Raw genomic sequence first — 23,645 nt, forward strand, 5'->3', positions numbered from 1 at the left:
AGAAGAGGCTATGGTTTCTCTAGGGTTTTCTGATCAAAAAGAGTGTTTTCGGGTAGAGAGAAAATATATATGAGTGGATAAAACCCGACCCGAAACCCAAACAAACCTGACCCAGAAAACCAGAAAAACCCCGATGAGTCGACTCATGATATAATGAGTCGACTCAGCAGAGACTAAATGACAACAGGACTCGATTCCGTGAGTCGACTCATGACAGTCATGAGTCGACTCATGGACTAGAAACTGCACACTAGGACTCTGTTGCATATGATTTGAAATCTTGCACACTCAACCTCATTACTGATGTACATATACATACTCAAAAATCTACGGGGTCTTACATTCTTCCCCCCTAAAAAGAATTTCGTCCTCGAAATTCAGGAAATCACATCTAACTCATAAAGATACTTGAAAAACATGACAAGGGTCTAATCTAACCCGCACACATATACATTTCGCAATGATGAATGCTAGTTAGCACATAGTTATATTCATACTTAACGATCTAAAATGATAATATTCTTACTTAACCCCAAATCTAACGGAACTAGTACGTCGGGCGAAAAATCCAAACAAGGAACCCCCCATGTATATACCATGTGTTCCAAAAGATTAAGAATTAAGTAAGAATACCCTCATTCTAGTATTAAATATAAGTATCAAAATATATATGTAGATATAAATATTCAAGTAATAAGTCATATCATAAATACTTTAATTAGTTTTACTTGCTCAAACAAGTGTGGGTAGTCGCGTCGCATGTCCTCCTCGCGCTCCCATGAAGCTTCCTCAACTCCACTTCTGTTCCATTGAACTTTCACCATTGGAATCACCTTGTTCCTCTCAATAGTAGTCAAATCATCTCGAAGCTCAATCTCCGGTGCATCCAACACCCGCTGCTGCTCCTCATCATGCAAGTGTTTCTTGAGCATAGAAACATGGAATACATTGTGTATACTAGACATAGAAGCTGGAAGATCTAGTCTGTATGACACAGCTCCAATCCGCCCCAAAATCCGGAAAGGTCCAATATATCTCGGGGCAAGCTTCCTTCGCCTCTCGAATCGCTGCACGCCTTTAATAGGCAATACCTTCAGCATAATCAAATCCCCAATCTGAAACTCTAGGGGTCTTCGCCTCTTATCTGCATAACTCTTCTGCCGACTTTGAGCGGCTAAAATCCGCTCCCTGATCAATGCTACCTTCTCAGTAGTCTGCCTCACAAGCTCTGATCCAATCATCAAGCTATCCTCCGGCTCTGCCCAACATATCGGTGATCTACAGGGTCTCCCGTACAATGCCTCATACGGAGTCATACAGATCATCGCTTGATAACTGTTGTTATAAGTGAACTCTATCAATGGAATGTGATCCTCCCAGCTACCTTGGAAGTCAATGACACATGCCCGCAACATGTCTTCCAACACCTGATTCACCCTCTCCGTCTGACCATCTGTCTGTGGGTGGAATACACTACTATAAGATAGCCTGCTGCCAAATGAGTCCTGGAAACTCCTCCAAAAATGTGAAGTGAATACTGATCCTCGATCCGACACGATCGTATCCGGAACTCCGTGAAGTCGAACTATCTCTCGAATGAAGATCCTCGCATACACCTCAGCTGTATAAGTAGTCCTCACTGGGATAAAATGTGCTGACTTTGTCAACCGGTCCACAATGACCCAAATTGAATCATTCCCCTTCTTCGACACGGGCAACCCTACAATAAAGTCCATAGAAATGTCCGCCCACTTCCACTCTGGAATAGGCAACGGCTGAAGTGTCCCTGCCGGTCTCTGATGCTCTGCCTTTACCTGCTGATAAGTAAAACACTTGGCCACATACTCTGAAATCTCTCTTCGTATGCCACTCCACCAAAAGTGCCTCTTCAGATCCTTGTACATCTTGGTAGTCCCTGGATGTACTGTATACCGAGTACGGTGTGCCTCATCAAACAACTCCCTCTTCAGCTCTGCACTGGCTGGCATAACCAATCTACCCTTCATCCGTAGACCTCCATCTGCTCCAATGGTATAATCGGCCTTAGGCTATTTGGAAATCTCCTCCTTGCGGATTTGAATCCAAGAATCCTCCAACTGAGCTCTAACAACTCTGCCGCTCCAAGTTGGTTGCATTGATATAGCTCCCAAAAATGCACCAGTGCCACCAAACTCAGGTCTAAAATCAAACTAGCTAAGAGTGAGGACATCTCTATGCAATGAGCACCTCAAAGCCGCAATCTGATATCGACGCTTCCTACTCAAAGCATCTGCTACGACGTTCGCCTTCCCCGGGTGGTACTGAATCGTGAACTCGTAGTCCTTGATAAACTCAATCCACCTCCGCTGCCTCTGGTTGAGTTCCTTCTGAGAGAACAGATATTTTAGATTCTGGTGGTCTGTGAACAGCTCGAACTGCACACCATACAAATAGTGCCTCCATGACTTCAGTGTGAAAACCACTGCTGCTAACTCCAACTCATGAGTAGGATAGTTCTGCTCATGCACTCTCAACTGCCGTGAGATGTAAGCTACTACTCTCTGAGTCTGCCTAAGAACACCTCCCAATCCTGCCAAAGATGCATCTGTGTAGACGACGAATGTCCTGTCGCTGCTTGGAATAGTCAAAACTGGTGTTGTGGTCAACTTAGCCTTTAATATATCAAAGGCCTCCTAGCACCCTGTGCTCCAAATAAACTGTACACCCTTTTTTCATAAGGCGTGTAAGTAGCGTCAAAATCTTTGAGAAGTCCTGGATGAACTTCCTGTAGTAACCTGCTAAACCCAAAAAGCTACGAATCTCCGTCACCATCTTCGGCGGTTCCCAATCAAGCACTGCTGAAACCTTAGCTGGGTCTACTGATATGCCCTCTCTGCTGATGATGTGGCCGAGAAACCTGACCTCTGAAAGCCAAAACTCACACTTGCTAAACTTGGCGTATAACTGGTCCTCCTGTAGGGTCTGCAAAGCTAATCGGAGATGCCGCTCATGATCTGCCTCTGATCTCGAATAAATGAGGATGTCGTCGATGAAAACAATCACGAACTGATCTAAGAATGGACGAAAAACCCGGTTCATCAAGTCCATGAAGACCGTGGGTGCATTGGTCAACCCAAATGGCATGACCAAGAACTCGAAAGATCCATAGCGCGTGAGGAAAGCGGTCTTGGGGATATCCATCTCCCGAACCCACAACTGATGATAACCAGAACGAAGATCAATCTTCGAAAAGAACTGCGCTCCCTGCAACTGGTCGAACAAGTCATCAATCCTAGGTAGTGTATACCTATTCCGGATAGTGACCTTGTTCAACTCCCGATAATCTATACACAATCTCATACTGCCGTCCTTCTTCTTCACGAAGAAGACCGGCGCGCCTCACGGAGAATGACTTCGACGAATAAAACCCTGAGCTAACAACTCGTCCAACTGGGTCTGAAGCTCCCTCATCTCAGCTAGTGCCATGCGATAGGGTGCGCGGGATATCGGGGTTGTGCCCGGCTGTAACTCAATACAAAACTCAACATCTCTCACAGGAGGTAACCCAGGTATGTCCTGAAAGACATCCTGATAATCCGAGACAACTCTAGTCTCTAACAAATCAGAACTCTGATCCCGTCGCATCACCTCATCGATGAACGCCAGAAACGACTCCACAAAGCGATTGCCCTGAGAAGTGGCCACAATCATCTCGGACCCATCGGACGCTTGCAACTTGACTGTCTTCGCAAAGTAGTCAATACTAATATGGTAGGACGATAACCAATCCATACCAAGAATGACATAAAACTCGGACATATTCAAAACTATCAGATCGACTATGACACTCGGACTCGTCTAAACTGATAATACACCTCCTACAAATGCCTCCAGCAGCATACCTCTCCTAGAGGGGGGAAACTTGATAAAGGGGTGTCTAACGAATAAGCTATGAGCTGGAGTCTAACCAGTAAGCATACGAAATGAAAGAATGCGAAGCTCCTGAATCAAAAAGAAACGGCGGGGAAAGGAATTCAACGAGAACGACCCTCCACAACTGCACCGCTGGCACCATGATCACGAGAAACCACTACATACACTCTGCCTGGTGTTGAAGACTGATCTACCGCTGTGCTGGAAAATACGGGACAATCTGCCCCTGGGAGGGCTCCTGGACTGCTCAACCTACCCTCTGGCCTCTGTGCTGCTGCGATGCTCAGAGCCCCCCTTGACCGCTGACCCTGACCTCGGCCCTGCTATCGCGGCTGCTGCTGGTTCGGACCCCTGCCCGGCTGAGCTCCTGCTAGTGCACTACGACACTCCGATGCCTTATGTCCCACCTTGCGACAGTTAAAGCATACCCCCTGAAACTTGCGCTGATGATGTGACCTATGATCCTGCTGAGGTCCCCTCTTATGAGGACCCTGCTACTGCTGCTGCTGTCCTGACAATGGCCTCTTGTTTTTCCCCTTGTCTCCAATCTGTCCTGTCTTAGTCTTTCCCTCCTTGTCCTTCTGAAACATAGCTGTCTCATTCTCTTGTGAGGTGGCGGCCTCAGCTACCTCCCGGACTGAATAGAACTTCCTCGAGACGAGGTATCGGCGAAGATTAGGGCGAAGCCCTGCTAGGAACATCTGAGCCTGACGCTCTCATGTCTGCCACATCCCCGTGAAATGCAGCAACTCCATGAACTTGCTCTCAAACTCTGCAACTGACATGTCCCCCTGAGTCAAACGGGACAACTCGAATTCCTTCCCAGTCCGTGCTGCGGAAGAAACTTACTGCGCGTCAAAGAAGTAAACAAAATCCTCCCAAGTAAGGATCATCCGCTGCTCTACTGGAAATTGGAATCGGTATCATCTCCCGGCATCCCTCTTTAGACTATATGATGCAAGTCTTTGCTTCTGAACTGTGTCTACATTGAGTATATCCAAGACATTACTCACATCCTCCTTCCACTTGTGGGCTACAAGTGGGTCTGAAGAGCCCTGGAATTTCGGTGCTCTCATCTTCTGGTACCTCTCTACCAAGTGAAGCCAAGCTTCCTGCTCCGTGGCTCTATCTGGTACCGTTGGTGGAATAACTACAGGTGCTACCTCTGGGTCTCTCCCTCTGATTAGGATGGCTGGTATCCCCTGTGGTGGAACTACTGGAGGTGGTGGTGGTGGTGTCGGTGGCGTGATATGACTCGCCACAAGCTCCTCAATCGCTGCCATCCTAGCTACGATAGGAGCTATGAGATCAATGAGGTACTAGGGAGCCTGCTACGGCTCAGGTGGTGCCTGCTCCTGCTCGGGTGGAGCCTGTTGTGGCTCAGGGGGAGCCTGCTGGGGCTCTGCCTGAGCGGCTCTGCGAGTACGGGGTCTGCCACGTCCTGCCATTTCTCTCTGATAATAAGAAAATGAAAGTTCATGAGTCAAAATAGACATATATACATACATAATGTATCACAATACAATTTTCACACCATATAGTATTCACACATATACTTTAAACAAAAATAGTTGTCATAAAAAAAATATTCTAAAAATTTGAGATATACGCATATACCGTCCTCACTCATACTAGGAAATCCTTAGCGGACTCTATACATGAACCCTAAGAAACTCTAACCTAGCTCCATGACTCGACACAGGATGATCCTAAGGATACTGGAACTAGAGCTCTGATACCAACTGTGACGCCCTTGGGTTCACACAAGGCTGCAGTCCGAGGTGAAACCAGAGATGTCAAACCTGTCATGCACCACACCGTGCAATAACGTGTTTCACCATCACAATTACTATCTCTCTAGTGGAATCAAAAACAGGTGTAGTACAAAGCAAGTAGAAGATTATACAACAATTTGCTTAATGGAATGATAGGACTCAAATAAATACATCTCATAAATCAAAAATAAGCTGAAGTACACAGTCAAAGTCTGAAATGATTAATAAAGATCTGGAGAGCTCAACATGTCTCAAAGTACATAATGTCTGATACAGGAAATAAGGCAAACAACCTTTATAACTCTAGAACATAAACCTCTCAAGTCTAAAATGTCTCAAGTGGAGTACAAAAATAAATACATCTAAAAAGAGGATAGTAGACACTAGTAAGGGTCATCCTCAACCTGCGACTCTCCGGGCTCCTGGCTCGTTACCTGAAAGGGGGAGGGACAACGAGCGTCAAAGCGCTAGCGAGCAACATCACAACCAACCCCAAGGGATAGGGCTCGTTGCATAAGAAAATACAGTTAATACACAATAATATAAATCATTTATACTAACCAATGTGGGTATTAGTACTTAGGGAATTACAACACGAGCATAGGTACGTCGAGCGAAATAATCCAAACAAGGAAACCCTCATGTATATACCTTGTATCTCAAATTGTAAATCCCTAAACACCAAACCCAAAATCTAATACAGGAACAATAATAAAGAGAAATACAACCCATCTCAAAACTTAAATACTGTGTCATGTCATAACCAAATAAGTGTCAAAGGTCAAAATTACATAAGTGTCATGTACAGCCTAGGTAGCTATCATGTCCAAATCTCAGTCCAACACGAGGACTTTGAGGGATTATAGTCCAACACGAGGACTTTAATGGATTATAGTCCAATACGAGGACTTTGAGGGATTATAGTCCAACACGAGGACTTTAATGGATTATAGTCCAACACGAGGACTGAATATATAAACCATGGAATACTAGAAGTAAAGGTATACATATTCTACTCTTGTGCATGCCTCGCTGTACAGATCTAAACTTGTGTCAGAAAAGTCATCTCATATATGAATACTACAATTTAATACCCGATAAACAAGGCAACTACTCATGTTCAACAAAAGCTCAGTAGAACCCTTGATCATATATGAACACTGTATGAAAGTATAAGCATAGTAGTTGATCAAACAGAAAATACAAACAGAAAATACAAACAAAAAATACAAATCAGAAAATAGGCAAAATTTCGATGAGTCGACTCAAATCAACTATGAGTCGACTCATGTCTCATGGGTCGACTCATGAACTAACGAGTCGACTCGACAGAAACTAATGAATAACAGGAATTGACTTTGTGAGTCGACTCGACAGAAACTAATGAATAACAGGAATTGACTTTGTGAGTCGACTCATGACAATCATAGGTCGACTCAACCTGATGAGTCGACTCATGATGAGTCATAAGTCGACTCACAAACTGAAAACTGGAAATTTCACAACTGCAGCTCGTCCATCTCATCCCATACTCCCAACATACTGATCTTTACCTCCATAACTATCAATTCTAGACTATGAGGTAGTGATAAATTCATGTATATAGCAAGAGAAACGATACTAGCATGTTAGATCTAACTTTTAACTCCTAAACATGAAATAAAGCATTTAGTCAAAAAGAAAACTCATATTCTTATTTCTTAAAAATATTTCCAGATCTGGGTTTTCTTCAAAACGCGTTGGTGAGGATTTAAAAATCTGAAACACATGATTTCTAGCATTCACCCTAACAAGAACATTGATTTATACTTGAAAATAAGTCTTAGGCTCAATAAAACTCATGAAAACTTATTGGAAACAGTTGTAAACAATTAGAAACATGGGAGAAGGGTTGGGCGAGATGTTACTCGCCTCAAAAGTGATGATGAACAATCCCCTTCGCTGCAATCCACGAAAAGCCGCTGAAAATCCCTAAAAATCACCCAAGAAATCCCAAAAACGAACTAGGGTTTAGAGGGGGAGAAGAGGCTAGGGTTTCTCTAGGGTTTTCTGATCAAAAAGAGTGTTTTCGGGTAGAGAGAAAATATATATGAGTGGATAAAACCTGACCCGAAACCCAAACAAACCCGACCCAGAAAACCAGAAAAACCCCGATAAGTCGACTCATAACAGTCATGGGTCGACTCATGATATAATGAGTCGACTCATGATATAATGAGTCGACTCAGCAGAGACTAAATGACAACAGGACTCGATTTCGTGAGTCGACTCATGACAGTCATGGGTCGACTCATGGACTAGAAACTGCATACTATGACTCTGCTGCATATGATTCGAAATCTTGCACACTCAACCTCTTTACTGATGTACATATACATACTAAAAAATCTACGGGGTCTTACAATATCACATGTAAAGATATAGGTTATACAATAGTTTCTAATACCCGTTATTCGAGGCAACTCCTTGATCATATTAAAGCACACGACGATAATAAACAAGCATAAACAGTTTCAGTTAAACTGAAACAACTCAAACAGATCCAAACTGAGGAAAAACTAAAAATCTCTTCATTAGTCGACTCATGAGTTGACTAGGATTGGTCGACTTATTGGTCGACCAGTCAAAACACAAAACTATAAATTTTTCCTTCAGTCGACTCATGAGTCGACTCATTGGTCGACTGAGCAGAAAATCCCCAATTTTCTGCTTACGATGATTATCTGCAAAAGTGATAAACTACAGTTCTTCTTCATCATGTCCAGCGATATATATCCGATTCTAACACATGTGTATCAATAGAAACGAAAGATTTGCATGTAATTATTTACATTAAAACCCTAATCATATTTATACATGTTTAAAAACGTATTGAAAACAAAGAATCACAAGAAACCCATGTTAGATCTTGATCTACATTATAAAAACGTTGGTGAGTTTTTATCAACTGAAACATCTGATTTCTTGCATCATATACCATAGGGATATATTTTATACGCAAAATAATAATTTAGGCTCAATAAATCCGAAATAAAATCAAATAAAACTATACAAACAGTGGGTGTAGGGCTGGGCGAGATGTTACTCGCCTCTGGTATGCTGTAAATCTCCTGAATCCAAAAGAGAGTGATCCCTTATGCAGCACCATGCTAAAAACCCCTGATGAACTCCCCAAAATCCCTTAATATTGCCGCCGAAAACTAGATATAGGGTTTGAGAGAGAGGGGGGGCTAGGGTTCTGTAAACTGATGGATTTGGGGTTGGTTTCGGGTAAAAGAATACATATAGAACGGTTAAAACCCGAACAAAACTCAACCAAACCCACAACTGAAAAGAAATCTAAAATCAGCCCATCAGTCGACTCATAGGTCACTCATCAGTCTACTCATAAGTCGACTGAGCAGACATTTTCCAGATCCGTGCATGTTTTTGCTAATTTACCAAAACCAATGCACAAAACTCTATAAAAATACATTTATACATATCTAATAACTTGATATCAACTCAGACTGGGGTTCGGTGAAAAGGCTATAACTTTCTCATCTGATCTCGGAATGAGGTGATCTAAGATTTGTTGGAAAGCTCTTGAAGAGACCTACAACTTTAATCTTATACACTTTTCCAGATTCTAAATGAATCAGTATGCAAAACATAGAAACTCTCAACTGGTCAAAATTCTCAGATTCTCACTCTTGCCTTTGTGCATGTTTTGTGTATTTACACTCATATATTCACAAATATACATTGAATTGATTTCAAATCAATTCCTATCATACTCAACCATCAAAATATATTATTTTCACCATATAACATATTTATAATTATTTATCACACTATATTCAAATTTTCAGGGTTTTACATTCTTCCCCCCTTAAAAGAATTTCGTCCTCGAAATTCAGAAATTATACTCAAACAAATAATATTGCTCTAGACAAGCATATTGTAATATTTAACAATCTAGGATGACTATATTCCCACTCAACCCTTAATCAAATGGAAGTAGTACGTCGGGCGAAAAATCCAAACAAGGAACCCCCCATATATATACCATTTGTTCCAAAAGATTAAGAATTAAGTGAAAATATCCTCATTCTAACGTTAAATCTAAATATAATCACACAAATACTCATACACATAAATCAATCCACTTCCTCAATAAATGCAGGAAGTAGCGCTATATATCATCTTCGCGCTCTCGAAAATCATCTTTGATGTCCACACTTAACCATCTAAAATGTAAATACCCCCACTTAACCCTTAACTAAATGGAACAAGTACATCGAGCGAAAAATCCAAACAAGAAACCCCTCATATATATACCATATGTTCCGAGTACTTAGGAGATAAGTGGTAATACCCTCATTTTAGTGTTAAGTATAAACATCGCCATAATTGAATCTAGAAGCCATATATAAGTCATACAAAAAGATTTAATTTACCTGCTCAAACATGTGTGGATAGTCACGATGCATATCCTCTTCGCGCTCCCAAGAAATCTCCTCAACGCCTCTTCGGTTCCACTAAACTTTCACCAAAGGAATTACCTTGTTTCTAAGCCTCTTGTCCTCCCTGGCAAGTATACAAACTGGAATCTCAATAGTAATCAAATCCTCCTAAAGCTTAATCTCTGGTGCATCCAATACTCGCGGCTGCTCCTCATCATGCAAGTGTTTCTTGAGCATAGAAACATGAAATACATTGTGTATACTAGACATCGATGCTGGAAGATCTAGTCTGTATGACACAGTTCCAATGCGCTCCAAAATTCGAAAGGGTCCAATATACCTCGGTGCAAGCTTTCCCCATCTCCTGAATCGCTGAACGCCTTTCATAGGCGATACCTTCAGCATAACTGAATCTCCAACCTGAAACTCCAAGGGTCTTCGTCTCTTATCTGCATAGCTCTTTTGCCGACTCTGAGCGTCTAAAATCCTATCTCTGATCGATGCTACCTTCTTAGTAGTCCGCCTCACAAGCTCTGGTCCAAGCATTAAGCTATTCTCTGGCTCTACCTAACATATCGGTGATCTACAAGGTCTCCCGTATAATGCCTCATATGGGGTCATACCGATCGTCGCTTGATAACTATTGTTATAAGCAAACTCTATCAGTGCGCTTGATAACTATTGTTATAAGCAAACTCTATCAGTGGAATATGCTCCTCCCAGCTACCTTGAAAGTCTATGACACAAGCCCGCAACATGTCTTCCAACACCTGATTCACCCTCTCCGTCTAACCATCTATCTGTGGGTGGAATACACTGCTATAAGATAGTCTGCTGCCGAACGAATCCTAGAAACTCCTCCAAAAATGTGAAGTGAACACTGAACCTCGATCCGACACAATCGTATCAGGAACTCCATGAAGTCGGACTATCTCCTGAATAAATATCCTCACATACACCTCAGCGGTATATGTAGTCCTCACTGGAATAAGATGTGTTGACTTCGTCAACCGGTCCACAATCACCCAAACTGAATCATTCCCCTTCTTTGACTTCGGCAACCCTACAATGAAGTCCATAGAAATATCCGCACATTTTCACTCTGGGATGGATAAAGGCTAAAGTGTTCCTGCTGGTCTCTGATGCTCTGCTTTCACCTGTTGACAGGTAAAACACTTAGCCACATACTCTGTAATCTCTCTATGCATACCACTCCACCAGAAGTGTCTCTTCAGGTCCTTGTACATCTTGATGATTCCTGGATACACTGTATACTAAGTACGATGAGCTTCATCAAATAACTCCCTCTTCAGCTCGACACTAGATGGCATAACCAATTTACCTTTCATCCGTAGGCCTCCATCTGCTCCAATGGTCCAATCGGCTTTAGGCTCTTTGGAAATCTCCTCCTTTTGGATTTGAATCCAAGAGTCTTCTCGCTGAGCTCTGACAACTCTGATACTCCAAGATGACTGTACTGACACAGCTCCTAAAAATGCACTGGTTCCACTAATTTTGGGTCTGAAATCAAACTGGCTAAGAGTAAGAAGATCTCTATACAATGAACATCTCAAAGCTGAAACCCGATGTCGACGCTTCCTGCTTAAAGCATCTGCTACGACGTTTGCCTTCCCCGGATGATACTGAATCGCGAACTCATAGTCCTTGATAAACTCAATCCATCTTCTCTGTCTCTAGTTGAGTTTCTTCTGAGAGAAAAGATACTTCAGACTCTGGTGGTCTGTGAACAACTCAAACTGCACTCCATATAAGTAGTGCCTCAATGACTTTAGTGCAAATACCACTGCTGCTAATCCAAGTCATGAGTGGGATAGTTTTGCTCATGCACCCTCAACTGCCGAGATATATATGCTACTACTCTCTGAGTCTGCATCAATACACCTCCTAAGCCTGCCAAAGATGCATCTGTTAGACAACGAACGTCCTGTCGCTGCTCGAAATAGTCAAAATTGGCGCTGAAGTCAACTTAGTCTTCAAGATATCAAAGGCCTTATGGCACTCCACACTCCAAAAGAACTGTACACCCTTCTTCGTAAGACATGTAAGTGGAGTCGAAATCTTCGAGAAGTCCTAGATGAACTTTCTGTAATAGCCGGCTAAGCCCAAGAAGCTACGAATCTCTGTCACCGTCTTCGGCGGTTCCCAATCAAGAACTGATATAACCTTAGTCGGATCCACTGCTATGCCCTCTCTACTGATGATGTGGCCGAGAAATCTGACTTCTAAAAGACAAAACTTATACTTGCTGAACTTTGCATATAACCGATGCTCCTGCAGAGTCCTCAAGCTAACCGTAGGTGCTACTCGTGGTCTGCCTCCGATCTCAAATAAATAAGGATGTCGTCGATAAAAACAATCATGAACTGATCTAAGAAGGGATAAAAAAACCTGGTTCATCAAGTCCATGAATACAGCGGGTGTATTGGTCAACCCAAATGGCATGACCATGAACTCGAAAGATCCATATCGAGTAAGAAATGCGGTCTTGGGAATATCCATCTCCCGAACCCGCAACTGATGATAACCAGAACGAAGATAAATCTTCGAGAAGAACTGCGCTCCCTGTAATTGGTCGAACAAGTCATCAATCCTAGGTAATGGGTACCTATTCCGGATAGTGACCTTGTTTAACTCTCTATAATCGATGCACAATCTCATACTATCGTCCTTCTTCTTCACGAAAAGGACCGGTGTGCCCCACGGAGAATGACTCTGACGAATAAAACCCTGAGCTAACAATGTGACGCCCCTAGGTTCACACAAGGCTGTAGTCCGAGGTGAAACCAGGAATGTCAAACCTGTCATGCACCACACCGTGCAATAACATGTTTTACCATCATAATTACTATATCTCTAATGGAATCAACAACAGGTGTAGGTACAAAGCAAGTAAAAGATTCTACAATAAATACATGATGAAATGATAGAACTCAAATTAATACATCTCATCAACCAAATAAGCTGGAATACATAGTCAATGTTTGAAATGAATAATAACAGTCTGGAGATCTCAACATGTCTCAAAGTACATAACATCTGATACATGAAACAAGGCACACAACCTTTACAACTCTAGAATATAAATCTCTCAAGTCTAAAAATGTCTCAAATGGAGCACAAAAAGAAATACATCTAATAAGAGGATAAACGGGCGCTAATAAGAATCGCCATCAACCTGCGACTCTCCGGGCTCCTGGCTCGTTACCTGAAAGGGGGAGGGACAACGAGCGTCAAAGCGCTAGCGAGCAATATCACAACCAACCCCAAGGGATAGGGCTCGTTGTATATGAAAATACAGTTAATACATAATAATATAAGACCATTTATCCTAACAATAATAGGTTTCAGTACGTAGGAAATTACAACACGAGCGTAGGTACGTCGAGCGAAATAATCCAAACAAGGAAACCCTCATGTATATACCTTGTATCTCAAATTATAAATTCCTAAATTCCAAACCCGAAGTCTAATACAGGAAAACAATAAAGAAAAGAAAACAAACCTGTCTCTACTGATAAACGTAAACATGTCAAAGTTACAATAAGAGTCATATTCAGCCTAGGTAGCTATCATGTCCCAGCCTTATATAATATGTCGTGTTCCAAACTCGGTTAAGAAACATACTCAAGGTTTAGCAATTATCCAACATAAAACTGTAATGGATTATAGCCCAACACGAGGACTTTGATTGATTATAGTCCAACACGAGGACTTTAATGGATTATAGTCCAACACAAGGAATTTAATGGATTATAGTCCAACACGAGGACTGTGTATATAAAACATGAAATGCAAATGTTAAAGAATACATATCCTATTCTTGAACGTGTCTCGATGTACAGATCGAAGCTTGTGACAAATGTCTCATCTTACATGTGTAGATGAAACCATCAATACTGAAATTAATACTCGATAAACGAGGCGGCTCCTCGTACTCAAAATGATAAACAGTACACTCGAATACAAATATATATACACTATATATATATACAGCAGGTGATTTAAACAGAAACAGAAATAAAATAAATCACTCGTCAGTCGACTTATAGTCGACTGGGGTCATCGTTCGACTCACGGTCGACTGGGATCACCAGTCGACTCATGGTCGACTGAAAGAAGAACAAAACTAAAACCCGACAATCGACTGGGGTCATCAGTCGACTCACAGTCGACTTGGGGCATCGGTCGACTCACAGTCGACTGAACAAAGGGGTTTTCCCTGTTCGTGCATGTTGTGATTTTTATGTGAAAATTCATCAAAAATTAAAATCTATCCAACCCAAAATTTATATATTTAATTCTAAGCATAAGTGACAGTGAAAAATTTCGTATAAAACATGGGAAACGAAATCTTGCATGTTTAATCTAACATTTAATCACTAAACATGTGTGAGAGCAATTAATCAAGATAAAACTCGTTTTTATTTTTCTTTAAATAAATTCCCAGATCTGGGTTTCATCATAAATTCGTTGGTGAGAAAATTAAAGATCTGAAACACATGATTTAACATCTACACTAATAAGAGCATCGATTTATACTTGAAAATACTTCTTAGGCTCAATAAACCTCATGAAAAATGTTTAAAAACTCTTAAAAACATGGGAGAGAGATTGGGCGAGATGCTACTCGCCTTAGGTGTGCTGAAGAATGATTCCCTTCGCTGCAAACCACAAGAAGCTGCTGAAATCCCCCAAAAATCTCCCAAAAACGCCCAAAAACGAACTAGGGTTTAGAGGGGGAAAGGAGGCTAGGGTTTCTCTAGGGAGAACTGATGAAAAGAGGTATTTTCGGGTAGAGGAGATAATATATGAACAGTTAAAACCCGACCCGTAACCCAAACAAACCCGAACTGTAAAACCAGAAAACCCTCGATGAGTCGACTCCTGGTCAGTTATGAGTCGACTCATGACTCATGGGTCAAATCATAAACTGATGAGTCAACTCAGCAGAAACTTCTGACAACGGGACTTGATACCGTGAGTCGACTCATGACAGTCATGGGTCGACTCAACCTGATGAGTCGACTCATGATGAGTTATGAGTTGACTCACGAGCTGAAAACTGGATTCTTCAAATCTGCTGCTCGTCGTCTCATTCCATGCTTCCACTGCGCTGATTGACACCTCCCTAAATTATCAAAATGTATGGGGTTTTACAAACAACTCGTCCAACTGGGTCTGAAGCTCCCTCATCTCAGCTGGTATCATGCGATAGGGTGCGCAGGATATCTGGGCTATGTTTGGCTGCAACTCAATACAGAACTCAAACTCTCTCACAGGAGGTAGTCCAGGTATGTCCTGAAAGACATCCTGATACTCTGAGACAACTCTAGTCTCTAATAAATCAACACCCTGATCCTGTCATATCACCTCCTCGATGTACGCTAAAAATAACTCCGCAAAACGGTTGCCCTGAGAGGTTACCACAATCATCTCGGACCCATCGGATGCCCACAAATTGACTGTCTTCGCAAAGCAGTGAATACTAACATGGTAGGAAGACAACCAATCCATACCAAGGATGACATCGAACTCGGACATATGCAACACTATAAAATCGACAACGAACTCCGAATCATCTAAACTGATAATACACCTCCTACAAACGCTCTCCATAAGCGATATCTCACCTAAAGGGGTGGAAACTGATAAAGGGGTGTCTAATGGCTGAGCTACGAGCTGGAGTCTAGACATAAAATCATACGAAATGAAGGAATGTGAAGCTCCAGAATCGAAGAGAATACGGGCGGGAAAAGAATTCACAAGGAACGTACCCTCCACTACTGCTCCGTTAGCTCCATGATCACGCGGTACCACCGCATATACTCTGCCTGTGGCTGGGGGCGGGGCCGCTGCTGGGGCCGGAGAATACGGAACTATCTGCCCCTGAGGAACCTCCTGAACTGTACGAATCTGTCCCTCAGTCTTCTGAGCTACTGGCAGTACCTCAAGCCTCATCTGCTGGCCCTGGCCTCTGCCCTGAAGTCTCTGCTGCTGCTGGTTCGGGCCCTTGCCCTGCTGAGTTTCTGCTGGTGCGCTGCGACACTCCGATGCCTTATGCCCGACCTTGCGACAGTTATAGCAAACTCCCTGGAACTTGCGTTGCTGATGTGCTCACTAATCATGCTGGGGTCCCTTCTTATGAGGACCTTGCTGTTGCTGCTGGGATCCAGAAAAATGTCTCTTGTTCTTCCCCTTATCCCAAGTCTGTCCTGCCTTGGTCTTCCCTTCCCTATCCTTCTGGAACATGACGGTCTCAATCTCCTGAGAAGTGGCGGCCTCAGCTATCTCCCGAACTGAATAGAACTTCCTCGATACGAGGTATAGACGAAGATTAGGGCGAAGCCCTGCTAGGAACATCTGAGCTTGGCGCTCTCCTGTCTGCCACATACCCGTGAAGTGCAGCAACTCTATGAACATGCTCTTAAAATCTGCCACTGACATGTCCCCCTGAGTCAACCGGGACAACTCAAGCTCCTTCCCTGTCCGTACTGCAGAAGAAATATACTGTCCATCGAAGAAATAAACAAAGTCCTCCCATGTAAGGGTCATCCGGTGCTCTAGAGTGAACTGGAGTCGATACCATCTCCCGACGTCTCCCTTCAGACTGTAGGATGCCAATCTCTGCTTCTGCACTGAATCCACATTAAGTATGTCGAGGGTGTTACTCACATCCTCCTTCCACTTATGGGCTGCATTGGGTCTGATGACCCCTGAAACTCTGGTGCCCTCATCTTCTGGTACGCGCTCTCTACCATACGGAGCCAAGCCTCCTGCTCTGTGGCCCTATCCGGAACAGCGGGTGGAATAGTTGCATGTGCAGTCTCTGGAGTCTCTCGCTGATAGGAACGACTGATATCCCCTGTGGCTGATCTGCTGGTGGTGGTGGTGGCGGCGTTGGTGGCGCGACATGATTCGCCACAAGCTCCTCAAGTGCTGTCATCCTAGCTATGATGGGAGCCATAAGATCTATCAGGTATTGGAGAGCTTGTTACGTCTCAGGTGGTGCCTGCTGTGGCTCGGATTGAGCTTGCTGTGTCTTAGGTAGAGTCTGCTGCGACTCTGCCTGTCCGGCTCTCCGAGTATGAGGTCTACCACGCCCTGCCATCTCTCTGATCATAAGAAAATAAGAGTTTATGAGTCAAAATAGACATATACACATACATAGCATATCACAATATGATTGAAAATAAGAGTTTATGAGTCAAAATAGACATATACACATACATAGCATATCACAATATGATTTTTATAATAATTTAGTATTCACACAAATACTTTAAATTTTACACAAGATAGTTGTCATAAAAAAAATATCCTCAAATTTTGAGATATACTCATATATCGTCCTCACTCATACTAGGAAATCCTTACAGACTCTATACATGAATCCTAAGAAACTATATCCTAGCTCCACGACTCGACACAGGATGATCCTAAAGATACTGGAACTAGAGCTCTGATACAAACTGTGACGCCCCTGGGTTCACACAAGGCTGCAGTCCAAGGTAAAACCAAGAATGTCAAACCTGTCATGCACCACACCGTGCAATAACATGTTTCACCATCACAATTACTATCTCTCTAGTAGAGTCAATAACAGGTGTAGGTACCAAACAAGTAAAAGATAAATACAAAAGATAACTGATGAAATGATAGTGATCAAATTGATATTTTATCATCCAACATACTAAAATAGAAGTCAATTTCTGAAATGAATAAACTGAAGTTCTCAACATGTCTCAAATACATAAAGTCTGAATAAGAGGAAATAAGGCACACAGCCTTTACAACTTCTAGAAATAAACTCTCAAAATGTCTAAACAAAAGCCTACATTGGAGCTCAAAAGAAAAATATAACTATAATAGAATAGCTGAAGCTAAAGTGCCTCACCATCAACCTGAGACTCTCCGAGCTCCTACCTCGTTACCTGAAAGGGGGAGGGATAACGATCGTCAAAGTGCTAGCGAGCAACATCACAACCAACCCCAATGAAAAGGACTCGTTGTATACAAAAAATATAGTTAATACATAAATATATAAAATCACTGATCCTATTTAAGTAATTACAACATGAGCATAAGTACGTCGAGCGAAATAATCCAAACAAGGAAACCCTCATGTATATACCATGTAGCTCAAATTATAATTTACATATGTATAAGAGGATTTTAGTATTTAGGAAATTACAACACGAGCATAGGTACGTCGAGCGAAATAATCCAAACAAGGAAACCCTCACGTATATACCATGTAGCCCAAATTGTAAGTCCCTAAATACCAAACCCAAAATATAAAACCAGAACAATAATAAAAGAAGACAAACTCATCTCAAAACTTAACTCTGGTGTCATGTCGTAACTCACATAAGTGTCATGTCCAGCCTATGCATGTATCAGTGTAAATCTCAAGGTCTAAACTGATGTCCAAACACAATGGACTAAAACTAGATGTAGTGGATGTCCAACACATGGACTGCATATGAAAATTATCCAACACATAGACTAAATGTGATAAATGTCCAACACATGGACTACACATCATAATTGCCCAACACATGGACAAGATGAATTATATGAACAGGTGCATATACCCTAATTTCTCACGTGTCTCGGTGTGCAAACCTAAACTCATGTTTGTATGTCATCTCACATGTAAAGATACAGGTTATACAATAGTTTCTAATACATGTTATTCGAGGCGACTCCTCGATCATATTAAAGCACACGATGACAATAAACAAGCATAAACAGTTTCAGTTAAACTGAAACAACTCAAACAGATCCAAACTGAGGAAAAACTAAAAATCTCTTTATTAGTCGACTCATGAGTCAACTAGGATTGGTCGACTCATTGGTCGACTCATTGGTCGACCAGTCAAAACACAAAACTGTAAATTTTCTCATCAGTCGACTCATTGATCGACTCATCAGTCGACTCATAAGTCGACTCATGAGTCGACTCATTGGTCGACTGAGCAGAAAATCCTTAGTTTTCTGCTTACGATGATTATCTACAAAAGTGATAAACTACAGTTCTTCTTCATCATGTCCAGCGATATATATCTGATTCTAACACATGTGTATCAACAGAAACGAAAGATTTGCATGAAATTATTTACATTAAAACCCTAATCATATTTATACATGTTTAAAAACGTATTGAAAACAAAGAATCACAAGAAACTCATGTTTAAAACTAACCCCAGATCTGGATCTACATTATAAAAACGTTGGTGAGTTTTTATCAACTGAAACATCTGATTTCTTGCATCATATGCCATAGGGATATATTTTATACGCAAAATAATGATTTAGGCTCAATAAATCCGACATAAAACCAAATAAAACTATACAAACAGTGGGTGTAGGGATGGACGAGATGTTACTCGCCTCTGGTATGCTGTAAAGCTCCTGAATCCAAAAGAGAGTGATCCCCTACGCTGCACCATGCCAAAAACCCCTGATGAACTCCCCGAAATCCCTCAATCTTGCCGCCGAAAACTAGATCTAGGGTTTGAGACAGAGGGGGGCTAGGGTTCTGTAAACTGATGGATTTGGGGTTGGTTTCGGGTAAAGAATATATATAGAATGGTTAAAACCCGAACGAAACTCAACCAAACCCGCAACTGAAAAGAAATCTGAAATCAGCCCGTCAGTCGACTCATAGGTCGACTCATCAGTCGACTCATTGGTCGACTCATAATTCGACTAAGCAGACATTTTCCAGATCCGTGCATGTTTTTGTTAATTTACCAAAACCAATGCACAAAACTCTATAAAAATACATTTATACATATCTAATAACTTGATATCAAGTATATCTATGACCTCAAGCCATATACCACAATAGAATTATCTATCACCAATAATTCATATATACTTCTAACAAAAATACGGGGTTTTACAAATGACTTTATGTGGTTAAAGTTATGTGAGATGGAATTCTATAAAAAGTTCATTAATTACAACGAAACAAACAATAAGTGCAGATATCAACATTGTGAAATACGTGTCTTTTGCCCGTTTAATTGCTCGTTTAATTTAAATATGCTATACATATTATTCAACATTTGTTACTTCATATGCAGAGAAATATGAATCCTGTAGGTACGTAAGCTGGAAATTGAATAGGTCTACTATTCCAAATTGCGAAAGTTTTCATCTATTGACTGGAAGAAGATTCATTAATCTACCAAACAGGACAACCTCACTCACTAAAGAAACACATATCAATGGCAATCCCGAATACAACAATACTTACGCAAAAATCTAATGCAATGACAAATGAAAATTTTAGGTTGAGAACCTCTTCATTTTCAGATAGAAATCACTAAATTTAACTGGAAATCAGTTTTAGGTGAAAACCGGTTATTATTAAAAAATTAATATTAGGGCAAAACTCGTAACTAAAATGGTTGGTGGGGGTGGGGGTGGATCCCGTCATAGTTTTAAACCTAAAAAATTATAATATCTAGGCTAGAAAGCCTAATTTGAACTCAGAAAGCGTAGTGCGAATTGAGAAATCAAAATATCCAGGCCACAGTACACCCTAACTTGAAGTCGACGGAAAATCCTACAAAAAGCCCATGTTGTATAGTGATGATAAATCGAGGGAAAACAAGAGGAGGGGAGAAGGTAAATCCTCAACAAAATATGAAGATATGAAGAAAATAATTAACCTTTACGACCTTCGTCAACATCCCATAACAGAGAGGCATTTCATGAGGTAGTCGTTTTTTATGATAAAGAAGTTGCATGACCTGAAGAGAGAAAAGTTTTAATCAGGGAAGAATGATGATAAGGCAGAGTGAAAAGGAGTCGGATTTGTTCCGGAACGAGAAGAGAGAAAGAAGCGACAACAGCTGTCAATAGAGCATCAGGAAAAACACGGGTCAACAAAAATGAACTCCACGTAAGGGTGCACTCGGTTCGGATACGATGTTTATCATATCTATATCCGCTTATTTATTTCTAATACGGATACAGATACGGATATACCCAGGTAAGGAAAATTTATATTCATATCCGTTAAAATCGGATACGGATACGGATACAGATATACATACGGATATATCTGAAAAGCTAATGTTAGATATCTTGATCGTCAAAATTAACCTCATATCCATAATCTAAAGACCAGGGCCGACCCTGGGGTAAGCCCACCAAGCCCCGGGGCTGGGGCAACCCAGGGCCGGGGGGCAACCCAGGGGGAGGTCGTCGTCTTCCTGGTCGCCGTCTTCGTCCTCTTCCTGATCGCCACTAACGCCTTCTACTTCAGCAAGCATTTTTCCGATGGTGAATACGACTCACTGCCCCCAACGACGCCATCCCCTTGTTGCCTATGACTCTTTTGGGCTTGGGTTTTGGGGTTATTTTCGAGCTTGCCACCGAGTCGAATCTTTCTGCCTTTTTCGGGGCACATTCTACGAGGATAGTGCGGTTGGTAGAATTGTAATTATGGCGGGGGTCGTGGGCGGTATTTGTGAAACTTGATAGATTTATGTATATAGTTTTCGCGGCTGTACGATTTCTTGTGTAGTAACGTACTTAAATTTAAACGAACTGGCTTTTTAATAGTACGTATATTACGATAATGCACCCCTGACATGGGCCATTTACGAGGCACGTGCATTGGCTAGCTTTTTCTTGACAAAGAGTTTTTTATCGTTGCTTTTTTATTATGCTCTTTGTGGTGCTGCGCTACTACGACAAGCAAGCTGGCTCCCCTAGATTCGAGAGAGCGCTTTTATTTTTTCAATACAAATAGGGAGTGAGGTATTTGTTGGTGGGGTAATGTGGAAAAAAAATTAAAGTAAATCTCAATCCTCTCTTTCTTTAGGAGGTTAAAGTTTGAGTTAACGGTCTAATATGAAAAGTTTAAGATGAACAAATACCTCACTAATTATCGTTGCAAGTAAACTCATGTCTTTTCTTCTTTTTTCCAATATTGGTGCAGGCTGTGAGTCCAACGCCGGCGCCCTCCTCAGACTCCGGCACCAAGTGGTGCGTACCAAAGCCTGATGTAACCGAGGCCTCCCTCCAATCGAACATCGACTACGTCGGCACCAAGTGGTGCGTACCAAAGCCTGATGTAACCGAGGCCTCCCTCCAATCGAACATCGACTACGTGTGCAGCACGGGCCTAGTTGACAGCAAGTAGATTCAGGGCGGCGGATCATGCTTCCTCCCCAACACTCTTCAGAACCACGCGACATTCGCCAAAGGAGGGGAGGTCGTCGTGAAGGGGAGGTTGTCATGGGGCAACCCGGCCGACCCAGGGCCGGGGCTGGGGCTAGGGCAACCCAAACCTCGGGGCCGGCCCTGCTAAAGACTAAAACCATTGTAATAATATGACTAATATGTATTCAGATATTTCGGATACGATTTCGGATATTTCACTACAAAACTATATCTGTAACCGTATTCTATCGGATATAGATTTGAGTAACCATATTTGTATTCTAATGGATACGATTACGGATATTTCCTCGGATACGGATACGGTTTCGGTTTAGCACCCCTAACTCCACAGCATCAACTAAGTACGGGAGATAGGGGAAGGGTTGTCGACCCCACCTAAGCAGGACGGGTGGACGACACAAAGAAAATAAGCAGGGCACAACAAAATGGAAGGTAATATGATATGATTCTATGCTCCCAACCTTTTATTTATAACTAGTTATTCTTCCCATTTCCGAAGTTCACTTTAGTTAGTTTGACTTCAGTTTCAGGAGGCTATTAGCCTCTTTTTATTTATAGTATATATATATAGTATGCTCCCAACCTCCCATTTATAACTAGGTTATTCTTCCCATTTCCGAAGCTCACTTCGGCTTGTTTTACTTCAGTTTCAAGCTCCAGAGTTTGAATGAATTCCCGTTTAGGAGCTTATATTAGCAGTAAGGCCCATACGTTGAATTTGTATCAATTAGGTGACTTCGAGTTTACTGGTTACCAGCTCAGCCTTGCTTCTTCACTTTACTCCCCTAAAATTTAGTAAGCCTTAGGGCCCACACAAATAAATGTAATATATATGTATACATTTGTGTATGTAGAACTCAAAATACTTCGAGGATCCATACTAAAGCTTAGGTGTTGAAATGAAAATGTCCAGTACGGCAGTACCATATTCAAGTCAGACAATAGATTACCCTCTGCAAGTATTCTATCAACAAACCCCTACTATCGTGCACCGGCAACTATGATCAAAAAAAATATTTCATCTTCTCAAAAATACCTATGTGGTCTTTTGCACATGGAATTAGGAAGAAATTTTTATGATGTTGAGAAACCTCCCAAATTCCTTTGTTTCCGTCTGACACTGGAACATCAAAACCAGTGGAAAATGAACCTTCTAATCTTTCTCATATCAAGAAAATAATAATAATAAACAGTCAGTGTCCCCATATACCAAATAGAGAATTTTTAAAAAATTAACATATATTTCCTGTATAAAAACTTACAAAAATCTTATGCAACCATATGCCCC

The sequence above is a fragment of the Asparagus officinalis genome, chromosome 7 (genome assembly GCF_001876935.1).
Source record: "Asparagus officinalis chromosome 7, Aspof.V1, whole genome shotgun sequence".
Lineage (NCBI taxonomy): Eukaryota > Viridiplantae > Streptophyta > Magnoliopsida > Asparagales > Asparagaceae > Asparagus > Asparagus officinalis.